The following is an 18,454-nucleotide window of genomic DNA, read 5'->3' as shown; positions in this document are numbered from 1 at the left end:
ACAGGGGACATCACTGCCCAGTAAGGACACTTCTGACAAATATCTGTTTTCTTTCCTGCTTTTCTGTAAACAGAGCATCCATTGTCTCCCACACTCTTGTATCTTTTTTTTTTTTTAAGAATTAATTGCCCTTTTTATGGTTTTGGTGTGTTTGTACTTGCGAGAACCCTGGCACCCTTAATCACAACAACAGCATTCTCGATGAAGAGAGAAAATTTGAACAGTCATTAAGCACCAGCGAATGTGGAGCGTATTAATGGGCAAACAGTAAGTCGGGGAAGAGGGAAATGTTTTTCTCTCGCAAAGTACATATGAAAAGTTCATCCAAACCAACGCGCTGCCATAAATCTGTTAATTTTGGCAAATTAGTGAGAGGTGTCAGGGGCGGCGGGAGGGAGTGAGGCTAAAGGGCTAAAGGTTGGCAGGAAGCTGCCCACCTAATTCAGAAGGACACTCTGGGGAGCCTACCGTGGCCCAGACTGCCCGCTCTCTGCAGGGGAGTCCCTGCCTCTTGAGCTGGGGTCCTACAGTCCTCTCTAGGTACTGGGGGGCCATGGCCCGTTAAGATTGGACCCTGATGCTGGGATGAAGGGGGACAAGCCTGGGCGGGGGCCTGGGGGCCCCAGCCATGCCCCAGGGCGCTCCAGGCTCTCTTTCCTTCCACGTGCATTTCTGTCCTGTCTGGGCCCCTGACCCGGGCTGCCTCCTCTGCCCTCCCCTCCCCTCCACGCAGCCCCCATCTGGTTTTGGCCTGTTTCCTTTAGCTAGGACCACTTACTGCTCTTTCTGCTCTGGGACTGAATTGCGTTCAGAGCTGGGGCGGGGGTTGGGGGCAGGGATGGGCTATGGGTTGCGTGTCAGTGTGTGTGTGTGTGTCAGCGCGTGCATGCTCGCGCTGGTCTGGGTGCTGCTGTGTTGGAGAGGGGGTCCGAGGGTCTGCTGGTGTCACTCAAGGCTTTTGATAACAAAGAATGATGTTTCTTCTCAGTGGAAACAAAACCCCGCCTTGCAGAGCAGACCTTTGCCCTCTCCACCTCTCTTTCTCTCTCCTGCACATTCCTTGACTCTCCATCCTCTTCTTCCGTCTCCTCCAGCACGCTTTCCTTCTGGGTTTTTTTTTTTTGCAGCTAAAAATAAGTTTAGAAAAAATAAAAAAATCCTAATATTTATCAATGACAATCACAAGGTACATTATAATACAATTTAACCAGTTCTCTGATTAACTCGCAGTTTGAGGTGACAATGTTGATAACCCCTGACCATAATTTTGACAAATAGTCCATAACGTGGGAAAAATACATCAAATCCTGTACTTTGAGATTGGGAAAAGTTGACAGAAATATTCTATAAATGGAATATACAATGCTTTAATAGGTCTACTTTTTATTGCAGTAAACACATGTAATATAAATCTTGCAATTTTCATGATTTTTTCATTTTATTTATTTTATTTTTAAATTTTGTTTTTTTAAATGAAGTATAGTTGATTTACAATGTTGTACCAATTTCTGCTGTACAGCAAAGTGATTCAGTCAAAAACATGTAGACATTCTTTCTACTCTTTTCCAGTATGGTTTATCACTGTGAACCTATGTACAAAACAGAGCCAGACTCCTAGAGACACAGAACACACTTGTGGCTGCCAAGGGGAAGGCGGGGGAATGGACTGGGAGTGTGGGGTTGGTAGACGCAAACTATTGTTAATATATTGAGAATGGACATACAACAAGGCCCTGCTGTTCAGCTCAGGGAACTATACATCCTGTGTGATATTAAGTATAGGTCCCTGTGCTGAACAGCAACTTATGGTTTTTTCCATAAACCATCATGGAAAAGAACATAACAAAGAATCTTTCCTTTCCGTATTGCTTTTTCTGGCCATCCTTCTTCCCATCTTCAAACCACTTCTCCATTCTCTCGCCCGTTTCTCATTCACGTTTCTGCCTCTCACCATCACTCTTTCCTTCTCTCCCATCCCTCTGTCTTTCTCTCTCCTCCCTTCCCCTACGCCCCTTCCCAACACACTTGTCCAGCAGAGTTCTGAGGTGCCACACCACTGATGTCCACGTGAGCAGAAAGACACACAGACGCCTCTTTCCTCGATCCAGTCTTAATTCACAGATTCCATGGGGTGCAGAGCGACAGCACCATGCAAAATCACAAGTCCCCTTCTAGTGAGATCTCCTGGGGACGGGCCTTGGGATCAGCAGTGGGTTCCTCCGTGCCGGGCACCCCTGCTCACCTCTTCCTCTTCCTGGCTGACAAATTCCTCCCACTCACCATCTGCTCCCTCGCAGGCTGGCTGGGGTTTGCGCTCTGCTGCCTGCGGAGCTGGCTCCTGGGCCATGAGCACGAATAAGTTAATGTATTTACAGTGACCATGTTCTTGGTTATGCTGGAGGAAGGGGCCGCTTTGGTTAACCATTCATTACGGAGGCCGCTATTTTCAACGTGTTCCACGTGATTATTCGGCAAAGCTGCAATTTGGCACTTGTTCTGGGCTTGAAGGAATCGCTTCCCCAGAGGTGACCCTCGGCGGGAGATTGCATGTCACCGCGTGAGGAATGGCTGTGGCGGCCGTGATGGGTAGGCTGTCTGCCTCCCCTGACCTCAATCGCTTTCCCCCGGCACGCCTGCTGGGGTTGACACAAAGTGCTTATAATTTCCATCGGCAGGCAGTGGAATGATAATGGGGTGCTGGGCCCCCACTGCTTGGCCAGGGTGCGAGGCCAGAGGTCCTGTTGAGACTGGCCATCCTAAGAGGGACAGAGCGAGGCTGTGGTTAAATTACAAGATGCCCAGGACTTCCCTGGGCAGTGGGTAAGTGGTTAAGTCCAGTGGTTAAGACTTATCGCCTTCCAGTGCAGGGCGGGTATGCGATCAATCCCAGGGCGGGGAGCCAAGATGCCACACGCCTCATGGCCAAAAAGCCAAAACGTAAAACAGAAGCAATATTGTAACAAATTCAATAAAGGTTTTTTAAAAAATGGTCCATATTAAAAAAAAATCTTGAAAAAAATTAAAAGACACCCTGGGAGTGGGGTGCGTGCTTAGTCGTGTCTGACTCTTTGTGACCCCATGGACTGCAGTCCACCAGGCTCCTCTGTCCATGGGATTCTCCAGGCAAGAACACTGGAGTAGGTTACCATGCCCTCCTCCAAGGGATCTTCCCAATCCAGGGATTGAACCTGGGTCTCCTGCATTGTAGGTGGACTCCATACTGTCTGAGCCACTATTCAGAGGGCTGGCTCTTAGGAGACTGTAGCAAGCGGGCCAGGCAAGGGGTGGGTCTGGAGCACCTACTATGTGCTCAGCATCGTGCCAGGCTCATGCAGGTGTCCTCCCATCTAGCTGCCAGTGGCCCCATCAGCCTGCTGCCTGGTGGGCAGACAGAGATGGTGTGGCCCAGTGGCCACAAACCCTGGCCTGTGCTCATTTTCCAATGCAGTAGCCCCGAGCCCTGGGGCCCTGCAGAAGCGGTATGAGCACACTTGTGTCCTAGTGTGTAAAGGAGACAGGGTTAGGGTTAGCGTGACATAGCATTAGCTTAGCGTTTCTCTCCCAGGGTCATCTTGAGCCTCTAGTGAACCAAGATCACAAAGTGCTTAGAACAGGGCCAGACATGGAGCAGACTCTGCAGAAGCGCTACGTGTCACTGATGCTGCTGCTATTGTTCAGGAGTAAATTAAGCAGGCTCCCACTGGGCAAATGAGAAATCCTAAACACCAAGACATGGAGGGACCTGTCACCAGATGCAAAGTTCTCAGGAGTTTGGAACCAGGCATAAAAAACTGGCTCATGGACTTCCCTGGTGGTCCAGTGGTTAAAAGTCCACCTGCCAAGGCAGAGGACTCGGGTTCAATCCCTGGTCTGGGAAGGTTCCACATGCCACGGGGGTAACTAAGCCTGTGAGCCACAGCTACTGATCCCACGTGCCCCAGAGCTCATACTCCACAACAAGAGAAGCCATCGCCCTGAGAAACTCCCACACCGCAACTAGAGAGAAGCCCCCGCTCACCTCAACTAGAGAAAAGTCCATGCAGCAACAAAGACCCAGCACAGTCAAAAGTAAATAAATAACGTTATTTCTATTAAAAAAAAAAATCCTGCTCATTCACATTCTAATTCACTTGCCTGGGGCCCTGGCTCTTCTGAGATTTCTTTCCCTTCCTCTTTCCTTTCCTTCCTGCCCCTCTTTCTACTCTCCCCTTCTTTCTTCCTCTCTACTAACTGTTAGGGGATTCCCTGGTGGCTCTCGTGGTAAAGAATCGTCTGCAATGCAGGAGACCTGGGTTCGATCCCTGGGTCGGGAAGCTCCGTTGGAGATGGAAATGGCAACCACTCCAGTATTCTTGCCTGGAGAATCCCATGGACAGAGGAGCCTGGAGGGCTGCAGTCCATGGGGTCACAAAGGGTCAGACATGACTGAGCAACTAACACACACACACACACACATTAACAGTTAATTTTACACACACTTTAATTTTCCTTTTAAATCATGAAACACCTGGGGACCTGGCTGTGTGAAGGACACCGGAGAATAGCAGCCGGGGATGTCCACTGTCACCCTTGGCATGTGTGTGATAGAGCAGGCACTCAGGGCCCACCAGACTCTGAGTAGTCCTGGGTCAAGACATCCCCTGGAGTAGATCACTCCCTTCTCTGGGCCAGAGTTCCTGTCTCAGAACATGCCAGTCCAGCTGCCCGTATACTGGGTCTTCCTGGCCTCAATCCTGTCTCTACCCAGAGATGGCAGAGTCACCGTGAGCCAGTCACCTGCTCCCTAACCCCAGACCTCAGGGTTTCCATCCGCAGAAACTGCCTCCTGGGGATTGTGAGGTTTAAGGAGGAAAGGAATGCCCTCCGGGACACAGAGGGGGGACATTCACAGCATTTCCAGGTCTGGAAGGTCAGGCTGCATCCTGGTGTCGAGGCAGATCATAACCTGCTGTCTCGTCTCACCTGTCCACTCTGAGACTCCTCCCAGCCGCGTGCATAAAAAGAGCAACTCTTCTCAGAAACCCAGACCTGACCACATCGCTCTCCTCCCCACACACTTAGTTTGGATTTCCCCAGAAGCCAACATGGAGGATTCAACAGCAGGGAGTGTTTTGGGAAAGGGACCTCAAGGTGTTCACACAGGGGAATGAGCAACTGAGGCAGGTCAAAAGGGTATATCATAGAGCCAGTTATCACAGAGGGTGGCTGGAGCTTGATCCTGCCTAGAAAGTCTAGAAAACACCATAAAACACAAGCTTCAGCATCATCTCACAGGAGGAGTGAGGGAGCTCGGGTATTAACGTACCATCTTCTGAGAATGAGGGCTGTTCTGTGTTGGGGTTGATGAATTAACTCTTGAGTACTTGTAACCTATGCTGTGGATCTCTGGAACAACCCCTAAGATCCAAAGATGCCTGCAGCAGCTGGCACACTGAATTGATAAGATTCGAGGGGTGCAGGGAGGTTCCGAGAGAGATGCTCTGCTGGATCCCCTCTGCGCACGCAACCTTCCCTAATTCTCCAGGCTGTGTTATGTCTCTTCTCATGCTGTTGTGTGCCCCTGCCTCCAGTGTCACGCTTGCTACCACTGTGTTTAACTGTTTATTTGTTCACTTGCCCCCATCCTGTGTTCCAGCTGTGAGCTCCGCGAGACAGGGCTGTGTCTCATTCAACTCTGCATTCCCAGAATAAATGGTCAACCTTAAGAAAAATAATAATAAATGAGTCAGTGGAGATGGGAGCAGGCAGGGGCCCTCAGGAGAGATCTGATTGTGTGAGAGGAAAGCCATACAAGGAGAGATGCCAAAACCCTTGTAGGTAGCAGACGTCGCCAGCTGCCAGCATGAGGACACTCTTCTCCGGATTCGCCCCAGTTCTGACCATCAACATCCCCACACCCAGCCCCGTTTCAGGAACAGGAGACGGGGAGCCACACCCTTATTAAAATCAAGGCCTTTGCTCACTGTGAATGGGAACAGATGAATCTGAGATCATCTTTGGCAAGAAATGCTGGGAAGCCGAATGCTCCTTTTTGGATCCTGATGGCAGAATCTCAGCACAGCTTCTGGCTTAATGTCCATCCTGTTGAAACCTGTAATAATTGTGAAAACTTTGAGATCATCCACTGGGCTGTCACACTCAGAGGTGGCCCCGGGTCGCTGGGTGTGAGGCCGTGAGGGGTGGCCCTTGCCCAGCACTCTGCTGCGGGGAGTGTTTATGTTTACAGCACCTTGGCCAAGATGCCCAAGAGATGGGAGGTGATCACTTCCTGTTTCAACACTTCCTGTGGAGCAGGAAGTGGAGGGAAAGGTACAGGAAGTGAAGAGACATGTATATGGAAGACATTTTTTTTTTTTCACAGCAGGCATGGCTTGTGGATTCAGAAAAGTTCTTAATATTTTCTATCCTGAGATGTTAAGAAAGCAGGACTTGTTGTCCCTTACTAGGTCTTAGTTGAAATACCTTCTCACCTCCCAGTGTTGCAAGGACTTTGGGGGCAAAGGAAGGAAAAAGACAGATGGGCATGGAGGCAAAATCAGGGAGTTCAAGGAACTTCCAGACCCTTCAGAGACGGGTGTTCCACAACAACATGCTACACCTCCTAGCAAGGTTCCCTTCCTGCCCCTGTCAGAAGCTGTCCTGGCAGCATGACTCCTTCACTCTTAGCAAATTCAACACATGGCTACCCAAGTTATTCCCTTTGTAAAATGAATCCCCTATGGCAATCATGGAACAAGCAAAGCAATCTGGTTTTAAAATGGATTTTATTTTCGAGTAACTGTTTCAAAAGTAAGCTTTGTGATTTAGCTAACAAAGACTTAACAAGACTTGTGTTCCAGACATTGTTCTGAGTGTTCTGCCAATTTTCATTAATTCTTGTAACAACCCAATGAGGTCGATTGTGTTTTTACTCCCATTCGACAGATCAAGAAACTGAGGTGTGCAGAAAAGAGGCAACTTGCTCAAGGCAACCAGCTAGGAGTTCTACAAACCTGATGCAAACCCAGGCTGCTCGGGACAGAGTCCATAGTCTTGACTCATGCATTTTTCTGCATCTATAAGGGATGAAGGAAACTGACTGGTCTCTGGCCAGGTTGGAAAGAACCACGCTGCTATTTGTCACCTAAGGACCTTTCAACAAGAATGGTCTGCTCTGGGTCATTAAGAGAATGTGCATGCGTGCTAAATTGCTTCTGACTCTTTGCGACGCTAGGAACTATAGCCCATCAGGCTCCTCTGTCCATGGGATTCTCCAGGCAAGAATACTGGGGTGGGCTTCCATGTGCTCCTCCAGAGGATCTTCCCAACCCAGGATCGAACTCACATCTCTATGTCTCCTGCATTGGCAGGTGGGTTCTTTACCACCAGCGCCACCTGGGAAGCCCCAGTAGGAAAACGCACACGTGAATTTCTTAGCAGTGATGCTAGCCGCTCACAGGGGATGCATGCAGGCAGAGAGCAGAGGGAAACAGGCTGTTCTCTGAAAGCTCAGGTCAAACCCTTCCCTAACTTTGACAATCTTCACCTTTGCCTTTATTATCTGGGAAATTCCACATGGAGACTGAAAGCTCCTCGAATGCAAAAATCCACATCTGCCTTATCACTGGATGCCCAATACCTGGCCCAGTGTTAGGCTCCTAGGAAGGACAATCAGTATGGCGAAGCCATGAGCAACTGGCAGAATGAGTGAGTGAGTGAATGAATGGATTGTTGGCCAAGAGATCCATGTATATGTCAATATACAGTCCCTACTCTGACAAGGGCTAGCTCAGCGGCCCCCAAACTTGTTCCAACATGTGAATCTCTTGAAACATGACAGACCACAGCAGAAGTGTGTGATGAAGTCAGTCACACCTAAGGCAGGTCTGGACAGGAGGAGGGCCCAGGAATCTGCATTTCTAACACGGTCCCCGGGGGTGGTGCTGCTGCCGGTGTGGGGACTCACTCTGAGAACCGCTGCTCCAGCAGCCTCGCTCACTGGTTCTCCATCTTGGTTGCACAGTGGAACCACCTGCAGGAATTAAAAACCAAACAAAACTCTGATTCCCGGATCCTTTCCGGAGATTCTGACATAACTGATCAGGGGTTTGGCTAGGATTCATCTGCATTAGGCATCTTTTTAAAAAAATGTATTTATAGCACTTTTATTCACAATCCCCCCAAACTTGGACGTAACCAAGATAACACAAAATTGTAAATCAACTATACTCCAATAAAAAAAAAATTTAAAAGAGGAAGCAACCAAGATTCTATCCGTAGTTGAAGAGATAAGTAAACTCTGGTACATCCACAGAGTAGAGTATTATTCAGCACTAAACATAAACAAGTTATCAAGCCATGAAAAAAAAATGAAAAAAACCCCTTTAGATGTATACTTATACGTGAAAGAATCCAATAGGAAAAGACTATATACCATATGATTCCAACTGTTTAACATTCTGAAAAGGAAAAAAACTTATGGAGACAATAAAAAGATCGGTGGTTGTCATGGATTAAAAGAGAAGGAGTAATAAACAGGAAGAGCACAGATGGTTTTTAGGGCAGTGAAAATAATCTGTATGGGATGATAAGAATGGGTATATCATAAGTTTTTCCAAATCCATAGACTGTACAAACATCAAGAGTGAATCTTAATTTGAACTACAGACTTCGGGTGATAATTAGGTACAACTGTAGGCTTATCAATTGTAAAAAGTATTCTATTCTGAGGGGGGATGTTGATAGTGGGAAAAGTTATGCATCTGTGGGGGCAGAGAGTATTATGGGAACCCTCCACGTTTCATTAAATTTCAGCATCGGGCATCTTGATTTTTAAAAGCCCTCTCTGCATTATCTGAAGGTGCGGCACAATAGGGAAACCTTTTCTTGTGGCTTCGTGGGTAGGTTGAAGGGCTCAAGTGTGGCTTAGCTCCACCCCGAGGGCCTCCACTCCTTGTGCCATGGGTGCCCCCCAGATCCAACCCCTGCCCCGAGAGCTGATGTTTGTCTCCTCGTGTGTCCTCGTTCAGCCCTTGCCCATCTCGTTCACTGCAGCGTCTATTAAGAGCAGATGCTAAACCATTTCCAACAGGCCTTGAAGCTAATGCGCTGCCGAATGGATTCGGAAGGGCCTATTTCTTTAAGCGCCGAGAAAGAGAGTGAATTAATGCTCGATGAAAACCTCCCGAGAACCAGAGTCAGGGCTGGTGGGGTAAGGGGGGAGTCTGGTGGCTAAATCAACAGTTATAAACTCGCCCAGTCATTTTTCATTATTTGGTACATTGAAAAGATATTTTCCTTTTCAAATGCAGTTGGAAATCCGTTTGGTCAAAAGTCGGTTGGAAACCTCATCACCATTGCCCGTGAAAACTCGCAGCCTCTGTCAGGGGATAGAAGAAAAATGGCCCAGGTCCCCAGCAGAAGTCGAGGTGACAGGGCCACAAAGGGGTGTTATGAGGCTGCTTTGGGCAAAGCCTGTGCTATTTTTTTTAAATGTTGCTCGGGGGTCCAGGTTTCTATATGGACCTGCACAGATGGTGGTTTAAGCTATGGATTTGGAAGGCAAAGCCACACGTCTCCTCTGGTTTTAGAAGAGATCTAATCCAGGATCTGACTGCTCACGCTCCATCCTCATGGGGACCTTTTCTGAGCTGAGGGGTGAGCAGAGCCTCAGCTAAAACATGCACCCTGAGGAGCAAATAGAAACCTAGGTGGGGCCCCATCCTCCTTGCATGGCTGCAGGGGTAGTGTTTGAATGGGCGGTCCTTCCTGACTGACGGCCACCGTCAGAGGGAAATCTCTGAAAGCAAACAGATACCAGTTTGAGCCATGGCTCTGCCCGCTCTGGGCTGTGTGACCTCAGATAAGTCACTGCACATCTCTGAGACCCATGTCTCTTTTTCGTGAAAAGGAGAGGGTCAGGGCTATGACGAGGTGTTCCAGAGAAGGTGGGTTTGCACACACCTGGCACTTGTGCTGGACGGCAAAGGATGCATGGGAACCTGAACCTGGGTTGGGGTCAGGGGGCTGGGGAAAAGGAGGAGAGGGGGGAGAGAGGGGAGAAGGGAGAATGAGCTGCAGACCCAGAAATAGAGCAATGATGGCCCTGTGAGACCTGGGATGCTCCAGGGGGCAAAGGTCTTGAGTCATTCAAAAGGTTGGGTTCAGCGGAGGTCCCAAAGGTGCTGCCTTTCCCTGTGAGCTGGGCTGGGTCAGCTTCCCCACTGAGCAGAGATGCTAGGTGCCAGGGTTCCTGAGGGTGGAGAGACGGGAGACCCCCTCAGAGTCCAGGGCCATTGGGCACAGCCTCCTGTAGTAGTCGGTTACTGCATCGAGTTCCAGACCAGCGGGATCAGAAACAGGGGCTGCTTCCTATCGTGGCAGACACAGTCCACACAGGACACCTGGAAAAAGGAAACCCCTTCCTCAAGCCCTGCCCCAGGGTCTGTGACTCTACAAGGCCCTTATGCTGTCAGCAACCTGAACAGCGGTACTTGGCATCCTTTCTTCTTGCATCCTTTTATTTATTCCTTCTGGGCAATGAATGAAACTGCCTCGCAGGGTCATCCCTTTGCTTCCATCACAACGCCCTCTAACCCTTTCCCTGTATTAATTTGCTCAGGCTGTCCCCCCTCTGAATTAACGTTCCATTACTGTTGAGAAGAAGACCCAACTACACTCCAAGGTTGGATATCTGTTCAACAAATATGCTCTGGCAAGCTGAGCGGACAGAGTTCCCTCTCTCGGGGAACTTGACTGAATGTTAGAGCTTGGGCTTATGATGTGGCTCTGACTCCAGGCTCTTTCTCAGCCCACATTTCAGCCAATGCCAAACCTCAGGAAACTGTACCTCCATTCTCCGAGGTATCCAGGCCCAAATCTTGGCCTCATCACTGACTGGAGAATCCCAGGGACTTAGGAGCCTGGTGGGCTACAGTCCTTGGGGTCGCAAAGAGTCAGACATGACTAACCCTAACCCTAATCTAGTGTCACCTCATAATTATTATTACCCTAGTTTTGAATAAGGTCACATTCTGTAATTCCAGGCAGACGTGGCTTTTGCTGGGATTCAACCAATAATAAATAGTAGGGATACGTTCTAAGGGCAAGCAGTCAGTTCTGGATAGTATTTGCTGATGCCCTAATATTTATAACACCAAGAAGTCAAGGGAAGTGAAAGTTAGTTGTGTCCGACTCTTTGCGACCTCATGGACTGTAGTCCCGCCAGGCTCCTCTGTCCATGGGATTCTCCAGGCAAGAATACTGGAGTGGATAGCCGCTCCCTTCCCCAAGGAATCTTCCCAACCCAGGGACTGAACCCACATCTCCTGCATGGAAGGTAGATTGTCTACCATCTGAGCCACCAGGGAAGCCCATAATGACCATAATTATGTGTATAAAGCACCTACCATATGCCAGGCACTGTTTTAAGCATTTACACATACCCCAATTAAATATTTAATGGCTCCATTAGCTGACACATTCATCCGATTTTACAGATGAGAAGACCGAGGACTACACGATGATTTGCCCAAGGTCCCCCAGCGCCTAAGGGTTTCCCAGCTGCAGTCAGCACTGACCACAAGCCCTGACATGCATGCAAAAGCCAAGTCTTTCTCTCTTCAGCCTGGTGGGGGTGCAGGCAGGGCTGTCACTTGTCCCATGGCCCACAGGACCCAGGAACTGCCTAATGGAGGGAACGAGACTCAAAGACCTGGGTGCAGAGCCATGGTAGGTGGGTGGGGTCGGGGGGACACCATCACCTGGTGGGCTCGCTGCCCACGCCAGGCCGTCCTCCCAGGCACGTTCCTCCCGTCGCCGCTGCCTTGGCCAGGCGTAGGCAGCCCGCAAGTAAACAGTGTCTGAAACCTATTCTCATTAGGCTAATTTACGAATAAATTACCATATTCAATGGCCTTATTTTTACTGCTCGTTAACAGGCCCATGATAGGATGATAATTACGGGATTTTAAGTGCCTAATGGCAGCTGGGGCGTCAAAAGCAGTTTTTACGAATCTGTTTATGGCAGCGAAGGTGACAGGAGGGGAGGGACATTGAAATGTTGAAATCACACTTTGGGAAAAAAAGCTTTAATTGTTGAGTATTTATTAGAGAGGAGGGAAGGCTGTAATTTAAAAAATGAAACTCTGAAAAACAAAGGAAATTAATTAGTCTTCCCCCCACCCCCCACCCCCATCCAGAGCTGCCGTGACCTTCAGGGAACCGGCAAGGGGCGGGATCCCAGGAGGTGGGGGGGCGCCAGGTTCAGGGGAGAATCTGGGCTGAGTCCTCCTCCCCTCCTGGCTTCTGCGGCCCCTGCAGAGAAGGAATCCCCAAGGCCCTGGGGCGTCCTGGGAAGTCCGACCCTCTCTGCCTGGGCTGGAGGCCCTGTTGATGGAGATCCAGGGAGGGATGCAGGAGAAAAAGGAAGGACGGTAAGGGCGATAAGGGCTTAGCATCCTTTAAACAGTGACAGGGTTAGCTCATTCATCCTTTCATTTTGATTACCACCATCATCAAACCTCCTCTATTCCAGTTCCCCTGCTAAATTCTCCATGTGTTATTTCACCCAACGCTTGTGAGAATGTTACGAGCTGATAGTTATTCTTAACATCCATTGAGGGCGCCCCGTATGCTTTCTGTCTAATAACTCCCTTACATGTTGCAATAGATAACCCCATGGGATTAGCACTCTTGACACCCCCGCTTTATAAAAGAAGAAACTGAGGCACAGAGAGGCGAAGTCCCGCGGGCAAAGTCACTCAGCCAAAGCTGAGCTCTGCAATCAGCTCCTGCTTCTTGTATCACATCCCCGTTATCCAATCTGAATCCTGACGGTCGGAGGGGTTTCAGGGCCTCATGTAACAGAGGCAGGAATGGAAGGAAGTTCGGAGAGGGTAAGCCACCTGCCAGGGGTCACAGAGCCCGAGTTGCAGGGCAGGTCTCTCTGAGTCCGAACTGGCAGCTGACTCACCCTGACATGGGACTCCTGAGAGTGGAGGTGGGCGGATGCAAGGCTGTCCAGGACATGATGCCTGGGTCCAGGAGGAGCTGTTTAGAGGCCACTTCCCCTGCTCCGTGGGTGCTTCTGGTGGCTCCCTCCCTCTCCTGCCTGCACCCACCCGATCCCGACCTCCTTCTGACCAGCCCTGGCTCCTCAGCCCCTTGCCTCCGGCCGGAGCCATCTCGCCTCCTCGGTTTTAGTATGCAGGCCTCGGAAAACAAACACGCAGCAGCCTGACAGTGGGAATAAATATCGCCGCGATGTTGATTAGCATTTGATCCCAGCTGGGGCTCTGGAAGCTAAAGTACTGGAATGTCTTGGCAGTTTTTTAATGCTGAATAATTTGATTAGATCAGTGACTGAGCCTGCTGCTCCTGGTGAGATAAACCCTCCCCCCATTGCAGGGGAGGGAGGGAACACATCCCCGCCCCCCACCCCACTTCACTGGGCCCCTTCCACCCTCTGCTGCCTGCAGCCTGTCTCCCCATCTTTCTCGCCTCTCTCTGTCTCCATCCCCCACACCCCCTACCTCCTCATCTCGCTCCCTCTTCCTTCATCTCGCCAACTCTCCACCCGCCCCCCCCAACCCCGACCCCCATCCCACCCCCTCCTTTTATGAAGCCTTAAATACATCATTTAATCAACTCCACCATTTCAATTTCACACTGCTATCAGCTCGAATGTCTGATGAGGTGGTGAAGACCCCACAGATTGCGGGCAGGGGTGACAGGGCCACCGGGTCTCTTCCCCCCCACCCAATCGCCACCACCCCCTCCTTCAAAGAGCTCTCAGCCTCCACCCCACCCCCTTCCCAGCCAGCCCAGGAGCCTTTCCAGAAGGTTCTATTTCCTACATGGCAACTGTCAGTCAGTCGCATAAGCTGTTTCTCTTGTCACCCGTGTGAAATTACCAGACTGGCCTCTTATCCGTTTCCCCCTAATTTGGAGGCAATGTTTCTGTTTCAAGGCACCTACTCTCCATTTAAAACAAAAATAACAGGTAGAGGAGCAGTGGGGGAGGGGAGATGACAGCCGGGGACGACCCAAGGCAAGACGGATTATCTGGGTTTTTTCGACAGAGACCTGTATAGGTAGAGTCCTCTGCTGACCTGACCCTGATACAGAGCCTGTCTTTCCTCAACACTGTTTTTTCCAGCCCCACGTGACTTTGAAACATGTGTCCTCCCACCATCCCCATCGCCTTCATCTCCCCTGCACCATCCAAGACACAGCGCTGCTGTAACAAAAAAGTAACGGGAGCAAATGGACAGGAAGGAATGGGGAAGGCTGAGTTCTTTGCAGATTCAGTGACAGGCACTTCTGCCGGCTTCCCCGTGCCGTGTTGCCTGAACCCCACGAGCCACCAGGAAAGGGTGTGTGTTCTCACCAGTGCCATTGCAGAGCCATCTGACCTCCTTCTGCATCTGCTGCTGTCATCCCATCACCAGAGAGTCCAGCCCCAGCTTTATTTATTTATCTCAGATGGATCCAGAAATGGCTGGGGGGAGGCACTTCCCAATAATTGAGGGCTGACTTTGTTGGGAAAAGCCACACTTGGGGCTCAAAGTGTCCTCAGGCTGCTGTGGGTGGAATGAAGCTGAACTGACTCGTGTGTGTGTGTGTGTGTGTGTGTGTGTGTGAGAAAGAGAGAGAGAGATGGAAACATGAGTTGGAGGGAGCATTGAAACGAATCCAGGCGTAGGTTTTCTTTCTGCTGTGTGACCTTAAGCAAATTGAGAGCCTCTCTGAGCCTAAATATCCTCATTTGCAAAACAGGGACAATGAGAAAACCTACTCCACCCTCCTCGTGGGACTGCATGACTCCAGTCCTTAGGAGCAAAATGAGATGAAGCTGGGGACCCCCCTTCACACCCCATCCCATCCTGCTGTGAACTTGTGGTCTTGGCCATTTACTGACCCACGTGAGGACCCATGCCCACCTTCCTGCTGCGTGAGCTAAGTTCTGCCTGTTTATCTCTCCAGGCCTCAGTTTTCCCATTGGCAAGGGCTGTAAAATGGGAATATTCACGCCTACTTGCCAGGTAACAGGTGAGGCCTGAATCAAACATGCCTGGTGCTTCTGCTCCTTGCCCCCCACCCTCATCTCCTCCTCCAATTTTTCCCTACAAGCATTCAAATGGTTCTTTGGGCTTGCCTTTGCTAATGGAGCTTTCCAATTAGCTTTCCTGTTAGAAGATAAACCAGGGTTCACACCTGCAAGTTGAAGGGTGGTGTCCTTGAGGCTGGCTTCATTGCAACATGCGTCCGTGTTCCTGGTGCCCAGGACACAGAGCCAGGCCCTGGGTAGGAACTCGGTGAATGAATGAATGAATGGGTGAATGGAAACCCCATCCACAAGCCTTGTTTTCCATAGGACCCAGCCTTGCCTTCCCCATGTGGCATTCTGAAGTCCCAGAACACAGGCACCTACAAGAAACTGGGAATAAAGGGGTTTGATCTGCACGCTGCAAACACCTCTTGCAAAAAGACGAATTAAAAAAAAAAGCCAGTTCCTTCTTTGGGGGAAGAGAAGGCGTCAAGACATGTTAAATGGTTAGGAAGAAGGCGGCTGCTTGTTTTCCTTCTGCCTTTTGCAGGCTGGAGGGGAGGTGGGGGGGGAGGTTCATTATTTTTCGGCTCTCTGAAGGCAGGTGAACGGGAAAGGCAAACTGCAGCCTGGCACCGGGTTCGGTGGCTTTGAAAAATCTAGCGCTCTCAAGGCAAGGGAAGGGTTTGATGCAATTTAAAAAAGACAGACTCCCACACCTCTCAGATCCATATGTTTTCATGCAGATCTAGGGCGCTACCGCGGGCTTTGCAGCCTGGCCCGGCTGTTCTGCTGGTGCTTGGAGGACCCGCGGCTCTCGGCGCAGGAGGCAGACGGGCTGAGCAACCACCCGGGTGGGTTCGAGGTGCCAACAGCAGACTTCGGGCCTGGCTGTGGCTGCAAAACCGTGACATGGTGCCATGTGGCGCCCATTGCGTGCGTGTAATCAGCTTGCCGCTGTCTGGGGGAAGGTAAGAAGCTGGAATTTTTTTTTTTTTTTAAGTGAATCAATCGGATGGTGTATGTATACCAACTAGCGCTAAAGCAGACTGGGGCTATGACTGCTGCTGGTCACTTCCCTCGGTAACAGGCTCAGCCCGCCACCGCCTGTGGGTTTTGTTTTCTGTCTCAAGTGGCAATCCTAGTGCAATAAACACGTGTGTGGCAAAAAAAGGTTCAGGAACCACCTGAGTTTGTGAAACACCAGTTCTTCTAATCTCCCTCCCTCCCTCCCTCTCCCCTTTCCTACCTTGCCTTGCTCCTTCCTTCCATCTTTCCATCCTGTTTTCTGTTTCCCCCTTCTCTCTTCTCCCCTTCTCTCTTCTTCTTTCAACCAATGATTTTTAAACACCTAGGAATCACGCAGTTGTTAAGACAGACCGTGTCCCTGTCCATATGGTGCTCACCTTCTAAAAGAGAAGGCATGAAACCGGTAAACAAATGAACAAGCAAGTTAAGTTCACCTGATGACCAGTGCTATGAAGGAGAAAGCCCGGGGTGGCAGAAGAGAGAATGACGGGGAGAGGAGAGGAGGGCCACTTTAGGGAAGGTCTGGAGAGGCTTCCTGAGCAGCGGGCACATTTCCGCTACCCCCCTGCACTGGGAGGTCAAACCAGCCTTGCTTCTCTAAGTTGGAACAGATGCAACAGAAAGTTCTTGACTGCAGGACTTGTCAGAGCCTTCAGTGCACAGACATGCCTTTGCAGTTTTTACCAACAGGAGATCCATGTTGTCTTTGGAAGCCCTGTGTTAAGGAGCAACTGGACGGGGTGTCTGTGGGGACACAATGGACTGCGGCTTTTCCTCTTCAGTGCCCTGACCCTCATATCACCCCGAACTCAGACCCGCAGCCCGGCAGCCACCGGCTCCATTTGCTTCCCCTGGGGCCATCCTCAGGCTTGGCGCTGACCCTCTGTGTCTCAGGCTTCTCAATTCTCACAATGCGCTGAGGTCGGAAGCCTCGTGAGCCTATTTTACTAAGAAGATGGCTGAGGTCACACAGCCCGAAAACGAATCGCGTCTCTCGCCTCCAGCTGCGTGCTCGCCCGGCCCCGCCCTGTGCCCACCCCTGCTCAGGCCGCTCCACCTGCGCTGTTCTCCTTTCCTTTCCGGGGGAGACAGGACAAACCCTAGTGACTTCTGAGCCTTTTCCTTCTGCTTCTTCTCCGCCCCCCTCCCCCCCCGAAAAACTGTCCTGGAAGCTGAAATTGCTAGTTTTCAACCCTGGGTGCACGTTTAGAACCTTCCGGAAAGCTTTTTAAAAATGCTGATGCCCAGGCCGCGCCCCAAGGGGATTACATCAGAGCCCCCGGGGCTGGAGCCTGTGCGCGAGCATTTCTGAGCTCACTGGTTGATTCCGGTATGTCTCCAGCACGGAGAACACAAGCGCCCTCATCCACTTCCCTTGTCCTTCATCTTTCCCCGGTTTCATCTCAGACATGACGGCCTCGGGGAGACCCACGTGTAAAGCAGTGGTCCCGCCCACAGCCGTTCTCCACCTCTTTGCTGGGTTTCTGTTCTTCTGAGTGCATATCACCATCCGCAGCTTCCTAGACTGGTCATTCATTGTCTGAGCCCTGACTCCAACCCGGACACGAGCTGCTGGGGAGCAGCGGTTGTTGGTTCAGTTTTGCACCCCAGCCCCGAAAGCACTGTCCACCCACACACAGTGGGGCACCCTTAAACCTCTGTTGAGCTACAAAAGGTTTGGAGAGGTTAAGCTACTTTCCTAAGATGTCCCAGCTGGAACTTGGGATTCATGCCCAGAAAGCCTCACCCCTAGCGTTGGCAGTCACTGCACACCACCCTCCATCTGTATTTGGGAAAACTGAAGTCTAGGGCAACGGCACCCCACTCCAGTACTCTTGCCTGGGAAATCCCATGGACGGAGGAGCCTGGTAGGCTGCAGTCCATGGGGTCGCTAAGAGTTGGACACGACTGAGCGACTTCACTTTTCCTTTTCACTTTCATGCATTGGAGAAGGAAATGGCAACCCACTCCAGTGTTCTTGCCTGGAGAATCCCAGGGACGGGGGAGTCTGGTGGGCTGCCGTCTATGGGGTCGCACAGAGTCCGACACAACTGAAGTGACTTAGCAGCAGTAGCAGAAGTCTAGGGCAAGAGCATACCCTCAGCCTCTGGCAAGGTCTCAGGTGCCCTTTGGGACAGAGCCTTCCGTCCATCAGCAGAATCCCAGTGGGCACTGCTTGTCTGATTGCCTGAACAGACCAGCTTGTGCGTCTGACAAGGGATTCTCAGGCGACACCCCTCTAGCTGGCAGGAGACCTCTGGGCTGAGGTGGAAGGGTGAGATACTTCTGTTTGGACCAGTTCTCTCTGTTGGCCTCTCCAGGCCCATAAGCAGGATGGGAACACAGAATTAAAAGCCACGTCGTTAATTCACACCTCCCTCTCTCTCTGCCCAATCC

Source organism: Bubalus kerabau, chromosome 16 (genome assembly GCF_029407905.1).
Source record: "Bubalus kerabau isolate K-KA32 ecotype Philippines breed swamp buffalo chromosome 16, PCC_UOA_SB_1v2, whole genome shotgun sequence".
Classification (NCBI taxonomy): domain Eukaryota; kingdom Metazoa; phylum Chordata; class Mammalia; order Artiodactyla; family Bovidae; genus Bubalus; species Bubalus kerabau.
The sequence above is the reverse complement of the archived record's forward strand: the minus strand, read 5'-3'. Positions refer to the sequence as shown.